This window comes from Saimiri boliviensis, chromosome 2 (genome assembly GCF_048565385.1).
Source record: "Saimiri boliviensis isolate mSaiBol1 chromosome 2, mSaiBol1.pri, whole genome shotgun sequence".
Taxonomy (NCBI): Eukaryota; Metazoa; Chordata; class Mammalia; order Primates; family Cebidae; genus Saimiri; species Saimiri boliviensis.
In genome coordinates this window covers 124,052,524-124,062,006 of record NC_133450.1, presented here as the reverse complement: position 1 = coordinate 124,062,006, position 9,483 = coordinate 124,052,524, and positions in this window count along the sequence as shown.

The window sequence follows — 9,483 nt, the reverse complement described above, 5'->3', positions numbered from 1 at the left end:
AAAAAAAAAGACATCAGATTTCCAGTTATAAAATAGCAGAGATTTCCTTTCAGAAATTCTAAAACAACAAGTAATTCAAGTAACACAAATGGTAACATAAAACAGCATCAAGTCAACATCAAACACCAAAAGGTATTAATGAACTTCCAAAAACCCTAAGGTCAAATGAGCATGGGAAAAGATACTGAGATGACATCTCAGGCTGCAGTCTCAAAGCGGGCAGAGTTCATGTTTTCAGACAGACAGCACACTCCAAAGGCAAAGCCAACAATATCTGAAGTTTAACAATAGGGAAGGAATGCAGAGAACCTTCTCCAAATTAGCTTTAACACTAAAGAGAAGCAAGGCTGAACTGAGATAAAGGAGGAAACAGACCCTTGCCAGACCCCGCAGCTTCCCATTCTTGATGGCCAGGGAGAAATAAAGGCCAAAGAACTCCCTTCACACACACACAAGTGTATTACGGGAAACGTTCGGCCAGTATAAAATATAAACTAGGTTCTTTCCCAACCTGAACCTCCTGCAAATTTGTGGTCTGCAAAGAACTCACCAAACTCTAAAGTGAAAAATAAAACAAAACCAGACCCAGAACTATACAAGCATGCTATTTTTTTTAATGTTAAGGGGAAAGAATCAAAAGATGAATGGGTAGGAAATAAATCATTAAAATATTGCTATCAGGAAAACAGAAATCCTCAACGAAGATAGCAACTGAATTAAAAAATCAACTATCTCCTTGACAATACCTTGACATAAATGAGTAACTGCTACGGAACTCTGTCCAAGACAATAGCAAAAGAAAAAACACACGCTTAGTTCAAATAAGGTGGGAAAGAAAACTAAAACCATCATAGAGATGAAAACCACATTGATAAAGACACAAGGCAGAGTCAGTATAACTGAAAACAAGACAAGAGAATTGAGAAACACAAGCAAAATAAAATGACCAAAAAAAACCCAAAAGGTTAAAAATGATAATATAAAAGACAGTCAACATAAAAACAAATGAGATTCAATGCCTAACTTTTGTCCCTGAAGAACAGAACTTCCATAATAGAACAGGAAAAACAGACCATGGATCTATCCATCTATAACAGGTAGACAGACAGAAGTGTGCATGTGTAAGGGACTATGTACCTCAAGCTGTCCGTGGTGAAGTGCTACACTTGAACTTTTCAATCCATTTCAGGCTGATACTTTTATTTCAAATAACAATGATAAAGATGTCACAGCAATGTGAAATAACTATAAAACTTTCTAAATGCTTACTCTCTCGTTTTGTGCTTTTTTTTTTTTTTGGTCGCCCAGGCTGGAGTGCAATGGCACAATCTCAGCTCACCGCAACCTCTGCCTCCCAAGTTCAAGTGATTCTTCTCCTTAGCCTCCCCAATAACTGGGACTACAGGCATGTGCCACCATGCCCACTAATTTTTGTATTTTTAGTAGAGACAGGGTTTCAACACATTGGCCAGGCTGGTCTCAAACTCCTGACCTTATGATTCACCTGCCTCAACCTTCCAAACTGCTGAGATTACAGGCCTGAGCTACCATGGCTGTTCATTTGTCTTATCAACATCTCAGGACTGGTCTTTGAAGAACATTTAGATTATCTGACTTACACAGAGCTGAGTAAATTGTCCAAACTGCAGTACAGAGAGATAAAGATAAAAAATATAAAGGACAATAGTGAACAGAACAAGAAAGACTTCCACTAAGCTGAGTTCCTAAAGAAGAGAATATGGTGAAGAGGGAATATCTGAGGAGACATTACCTGAAATTTTTTCAAGAATTAGTGAAACATGAATTTTCTGATATGAATCACAAATTTAAAGCAACCAAGTAACAAGAAACCTACACCTAGCTGCATTTCAGTGAAAAATGCACAATAACAAGGACAAAACGAATACCATAAAAGCTTAGTTTTTTTTTAAAGATAGTTGAAAAGAAAACAAACTGATTTTAAAAAGAGGCCAAAGATCTGAACAGACACTTCACTTAAGAAGATATACAGACAACAAATACATATGGGAAAAGACACACATGTGTAAAAAAATGAGATACCATCACATACCTATTATGATGGCCAGAATCTAGAATACTGACAACAAATGCTGGTGAGCATGCGAAGCAACAAAGACCCTCTTTCACTGATGGTGGAAACATAAAATGGTAATAGCCACTTTGGAACACAGTACAGTGGTTTCTTGTAAAACTAAACACACTTTATCATTGTGGATGACATCAGCAAGATGGCAGAATAAAAGATCCTCACCCATCACTCTCCCCACAAAAGTATGAATACAAATTATTCAAAGACAATTATGTTACCCTTAATTTACCAGAACTTGTTAGAGAAACAGAGAAACCCTTGGGCCCACCAAACTGAAAGAATGAACCATCATTTTAGACTGAACTACCTCATCTTCCTCCAAGCCAGTGTAATGTCACTCTCAGAGAATTTCCCTAGACCCAAGATTGCCGAGGTGGGAAGAAAGAATTGGAGGTGGACACTCAATCTCCCCACCACTCTTTGAATCTTTGCAGGAAGCTCACTCCAGTCCCATTTCACGGGAACCACTGGGAGTGCCAGGAGGGCTGAATTGGAGACAAAAATGGGGGCACAGATTTCAGTGACTGGCACATGGATCTTAATGGCTACTCTGTTTTCTTATCAGCAAGAATGCCATGCTGAGGAGACTGGCCAGCACTGCATGAGAAATTATGTGTAGGAAGGCCTGGATCCCTGGCTAGATTTCTCACAAAGCCCAGGGATTTACATAAAGCCTCTTCCTGACCCAGCACTAACAAAAAGGTTGGTGGTTAAGTTCAAATACTTGCTTAACTCTGACCTAGAACTGGAAACAATGGCAGGGAAGCAATTTAGTTCCAGTGCAGCCTTAAAGTTCTGAGGCTAACAGTAAGTCTTCCTCAGACTAGAAAACAAGGAAAAGGCAGCAGTTTTGTTCTGGTACAGCTGCAGCTTTTAAGCTTTGGCACTAGCTATAAGCATTCCCCCGCAGAAGCAAACAAGCAATAACAGGTCAGTAATTAAGTTCTAATATTAAGTAAGTAGCAAAGGCCTAATATCACTAAAGAACACCTGCAAAAGCTGGACGATGTGGCTGTCTCCTCAAAACCGCAGGTCTCAATGTAAAGACACAAGGATTATGAATTTTCAGGGAAATATGACACCACCAAAATAAACCAACAAAGCTCCAGTAATGGACCTGGAACAACTGAAGATCTATGAAGTGTTTTCCAAATAATTCAGAATAATATTCTCAAAGAAGTTCAGGGAATCACAAGAAAATACAGATTGAAAACTAAATCAAATTTGAAAAACAATCCAGAAACAAAATGTTGACAAAGAAATACAAACAATTTTCAGCCGGGCGCGGTGGCTCAAGCCTGTAATCCCAGCACTTTGGGAGGCTGAGGCAGGTGGATCACGAGGTCAAGAGATCGAGACCATCCTGGTCAACATGGTGAAACCCCGTCTCTACTAAAAATACAAAAAAATTAGCTGGGCATGGTGGCACATGCCTGTAATCCCAGCTACTCAGGAGGCTGAGGCAGGAGAATTGCTTGAACTCAGGAGGCGGAGGTTGCGGTGAGCCGAGATCGCGCCATTGCACTCCAGCCTGGGTAACAAGAGTGAAACTCCATCTCAAAAAAAAAAAAAAAAGAAAGAAAGAAAAAAAGAAATACAAACAATTTTCTAAAACCAAACAAATTCTAGAAATAAAGCATGCAATAAGTGATCTGAAAAACTCGTTAGAAAGCTTTAACAGCTGACTTGATTAGACAAAGAAAAGAATCAGTGAGCTCAAAGACAGAATATATGAAATTTTCCAATCAGGTTAACAAAAAGAGAAAAGAACAAAAGAGAATGAAGAAGGCCTATAAGACTATGGGATACCATCAAGCAAACTAACCTTCATATAACATAAGTTCCCAAAGAAGACAATAAAGAAAAGGCCAGGAAATAGTAATTTTAAATTAATGGTTGAAAATTTCCCAAAATCTGGAGGAATGTGACAGCATTCAGGTATAGAAGCACAAATGTCACCAGTAAAATTAAACCAAAAGAGAAAATCTCCAGGGCACTTCATAATCAAATTAAATTTTAAAAAAGACAAGGAAAGAATACTGAAGGTAGCAAGAGAAATAAACATGTCACATTCAACAAAGTCCAAGATGGCTTTAAGTGGATTTCTCAGCAGATATCCTACAGGTCACAACAGAATCAAATGATATATTTAAAGTGCTTGGTGGGTGGGGCAAGGCGAGGCAATGCCAGGCAAGATATTACACCAAGCAAAATGATTCTTCAAATATGAAGGAGATATAAAAGCTGAGGTAATTCATCAACATCAAGCCTGTCTTACAAGAAATGCTAAAGAGATTTATTCAATTAAGAAAAAAAGTAGGCTAAAATATAACAAGAAAATATCTGAAGGTTTAAAACTTATTGTATAAAAGACTACAAATTCATAACACTCTAATATTGTAATTAGGATATGTAAACCATTTATACTTTAGGAAGACTAAAAGACAAAACTATTAAAGACAGTAACTACAATAATTGATTAAGAGACAGAAAATACAAAAATATGTAAATTGAAACACTGAAAAGTCTAAAGGTGGTGGAGGAAATGGTGTTAAAGTGTAGTTTTTTTTATACTTTTCTTTGCAATAGAAGTGGAATTATTAGTTTAACATAACATTTTTCAAGTCTCATAGTCACCGTAAAGCAAAAACCTATAATACAGACACTAAAAACAAATAGCACAGAATCAAACCATACTACTAGAAAAACATCATTTACTCACAAATTTAAAAAGTAAAAAAAGAAAAAAGGGAAAAAGGGTTTACATTAATTACCCACAAATTAAGAAAAAAGGATCTACAAAACAACCAGAAAACAAGTACCAAAATGGTAATACTAAACACCTATAAATAATCTTAAATGTTAACAAATTATCCATTTAAAAGACAAAAACTAGCAAAACAGATCAAAAAGCCCCAACTATATACTGTCTATGAGAAACTCCCTTCAACCTGTAAAGAAACACACAGACTGAAAGTGAAAAGATGGAAAAACATACTCTGTAAATGGAAGTCAAAAAAGAAAAGTAGCTATAATAGATAAAACAGACTTTAAGTAATAAAAGAAAAGGGCCAACAGGCCACCATATATTGGTTAAAGGATCATCGTAGTAAGAGGATGACAATTATAAATGCACATGCACCAAACACTGGGGCTCTCAATCACATAAATATTAACAGAACTAAAGAGAAAGACTGACTATCATACAATAATAGCAGGGCACTTCAACACTCCACTTTCAACAATAGACAAATAATTCAGACAGAAAATCAACAAAAAAACATCAGAGTTAAACTGCACTCTAAATCAAAAGCACTTCACATTTACAGAACATTGTGCCCAATAGCTACAGAATTTACAGTTCTCTCAACAGCACATAGAACATTTTTCCAGAAAATACCATGCTACTTCCCAAGTCTTCACAAATGTTTAAAAACCAAGAGCATCAAGAACACTTTATAACCACATAGAATAATATTAGAAATGAGTGTCAAAAGGAAATGGGAAACTGTACAAATTCATGGAAATTAAACTACATGCTCCTGAACAACAAATGGGTCATAAAGAAATTAAAAAGTTAATTTAGAAAGTCTTGGAGACCAATGAAAATAACACACCCAAACCTATGAGATACAAGAAAAGCAGTTCTTACAGGGGAAGATTATAGTGATCAATGCTCACATCAAAAAGTAGAAAGATATCAAACAAGCTAACTAACATTGCATGTCAAAGAACTAAAAAACCAAATACAAACTAAATCCAAAATAGCAGAAAGAAATAATGAATATCAGATCAAAATAAGCAAAATAGAGATTTTAAAAATATTACAAACCATTAATGAACCAATGAGTTGGTTTTTAAAAAAAATCAACAAAAAGCAGCAAACCTTTTAGCTATACTAAGAAAAAAAGAAAGAAGATTCAAAATCTGATGAAAAGATGATATTACAATTAATAACAGAAATCCAAAAGTTCATAATATTATCAAAAACTAGAAGCCAACAATTCTGATAAAAGAAATAGGCAACTTCCTGGACACACACAACCAACCAAGTCTGAATTATGAAGAACTAGAAAACCCGAAATGACCAATAATATATAACAGGACAGAAGCAGTCATAAAAACTTTCTCATCAACGAAAAACCTCGGATCTGATGGCTTCACTGCCGAATTCTATAAAACGTTTAAAAAGTAACACCAATTCTCTTCAAACTATTACAGAAAATTGAAAAGGGGGAATATTTTCCCACTCATATTAAAAGGTCAGCATTACCCTAATTCCAAAACCAGACAAGTATATAACAACAACAAAACAAAACTATAGGCCAATATCCCTGACGAAAACAGATAAAAAAAAAATTCTCAAGACAACAAACAAAATCGAACAGTATATTTAAAAGTTCACTATGATCAAATTGGATGCATCCCAGGGATGCAAAAATGGTTTAACTTTCACAACACTAATAAATACGAAATGCCACATGAACAGGAAGAAAAGTGAAAACATTTTAATATGTGCTGCAAAAGCAATGGATAAAATTCAGCATCCCATAATGATAAAAACTCTAAACAAATTGAGGATAGAAAAAACAAACCTCTATTAAGAGATCATGGGAGACCAGAAGCGGGACAGAGCAGCAGATGGCAGCTCCCTTTGTCAGTTTCAGCTCCAGATCAACTGCAAGAACAAACCAGCAATCTTGAGAGGATCCACAGACCTTCTGAAGGAAGTGGATGCTCCTGTAGGAACCAGGAGACCCAACTGCACAAGTGAAAAAGGAGGACCCCACTCTCCCAAACACATACTCCCAGTGGAGAAGCTGACGGTCTGTTTGCAGAAGTTTCTGACTTTACATGGAGCTCAGTCAATTTGGAGAGCCAAGTGAAATACAGGGTATAGGAAGCAGCAGAAAGGCCCTGGGAGCTTGCTGGATCCCCTAGCAAGCCATTCCTGCCTAGCACCACAGAGATCCTTCAAGAGGGTGGTCAGACAACCAGGAGGTAAAACTCCACAGGGAGAAGGAATTCTCTAGCTGAACTTTCTATTTTCATGGGGCAAGAAGCCTCCTAGCTGGAACTCGGGGGAGGGAGCAAATCCAATGTGTTTCTTGAAAATGTTGCCATTATTCCTTTGCTTTATTTATTGCTTCCGAGAAGTCTAATACCAGTATAATAATCTTGTCTTTGTAAGTTACTTGATGGTTTTTCCAGGAAGCACTGAGAATTTTTTGTAGTAGTAGTATATAAAGACGTGCTTGGAGCTGACTGATCATTGGTAAATCTTCCAAGGTTCCCTATAGACTCTTTAAATGTGTAAAGTCATGCCTTCTGTTATCTCTGAAAACTATTATCGATTAATAGTTTTATTGTCCTATTGTTTCTTCTGTTTCATAGACTCCAAGTATACATTTGTTCAGTCTCCTTTTCCTGATTTCCATTTCAACCAGTTTCAAAAAAATTTCTATCTCACTTGCATTCTGTTGGTTGTTTATCCAGCTTTATTCAATGCCACTTGTTTTCATTTAAATCAATTTTCTCTTGGACACCTTATAATTTAGACATTTTTGACATTTTTTCTGTAACAATTCTTGCCTGATTCCAATCAATTCTTACTTTGTTTTCCATCCATTTATTAATCATTGGATCACTGATTTGATATATTATTTGACATGTGTTATTTGAGAATATTTAATTTGGTTTGGAGTACAATGGTATCATTTTTTTTCTGTTTAAGAGGTTGGTTTTCAGGAAATTTACCAATCCATAAGTTTTAATTGTCATTTTCTGTTTTCTTCATGGGTAGTTTTGTACAGATCAGACTGTTTACATTTCTGTACTGCATAGACACGGCTGGCATTTGGGGTGGTTTACACATGGCTATTTTAATAATCATCTTTTCTATTGTATGGCAGTTTCCTTAATTCATGGCTTTTCTGAGGAGTCAGGGAAAGTGATTTTTTTGTCCTTTGAATTTTTAGTTTTCTTTTGTCTTGAAAGATTCTAAATTTCTCATTCCTTTCTCTTTTCTGCTCAATTCCTAAAGGCAATTTCCCCTTCATTTATATCCTCTTCCTGAAGTATTTCCCTTCCAAGATGTCTTCCTTAGGCCCTACATGTATGCTTTTAAATCCTTTCTCTGTGTCAGTGCTCTAATTTCCCAGGACTGTTTTATATTGATACAGTTTTATATCAATATCCTCTTCTTTTTTCCATACAGTGTTTCCAGTTAGTACCTTTCCACAAAGACCTGGGGCAGGAGCTTAAAATATGATTCTACTATAACTTATTGTTTATTTTCATGTTTACAGGTAAGTTGTAGTTTTAATGTTTCTGTCTTCCAGGTAGTCTGAAGGCATAAGATTTGTGTGGTTTTAACTTCATCTGCTTATTGATCTATGTAATTGTGGCACTGGGTAGGTATGGAGAGATTCAGACTTCCAATAGCTGTTATTACCTCAGCTACTCCTACAATGACTTTTGGAAAGTATTGCCAGAAATATATACTAGATTGGCAAGCACTTCTGTGTGTTAAAAAGAAAAACATGTGCTTGCATTGTAGGTGTACTGCTTGTAGCAATTGCTTTTGTTACATTTCACAGTCATAGAAAAGGGTTGAAGAAAAGCCTATAGATATCTACTAGTTTTCTGAATTTTTCAAGTTAATTAAAACAGTGTGAAGTTTAAAAGAAAAAAAAAAACACTTCTGCCATTAGCATAGAGTTGTCAACATGTTTAAGCTAAGATTTTAAAACAATCACTGTTATCACACTTTTTAATCCAAAAAGAGAACAAAATACCAAAGAATAGTCCTTAGAATGAAATTTTTTTTTAATGTCCTTAATAATTTCTTTTACCTATGAATATTTTACCATAGATAATACCAATCTATGGACTATATTTTGTAACTACTGGAGTATTCATCTTTAATAAGGTAACTGAGACCCAGAAAGGCTAGGTAACTTATCCAAATTAATCCAGGAGCTATGATCAGTCCAGGGTCTTTTCAAAAATGTATCATGCTGACTTCGTATGTTTTCGTGACAGCAGTGAAGACCTTTCACAAGGGCTGTATTTCCCTTGTATTTTGTTTGTTTTATTTGTTTCCGGTTCTTTTTTGGTTCCTTGTCTGTATAAGATTATACTGTGTTGGCAAACATTTGTTTATGTGCCCCACAAACACTATTGTATTACTGACTGTCTTACCGAAAAATTTTATGAGAAAAATTCTTCCTACTTTCCTCAGGATTTTTTTTTCTTAGACAAGATCTCACTATGTTGTCCAAGTTAAAGTGTAGTGGCTATTTACAATCACAGCCATAGTGCACTGTAGCCCTGATCCTCCTGCTTCAGCCTCACAAGCAGCTGAGGTTACA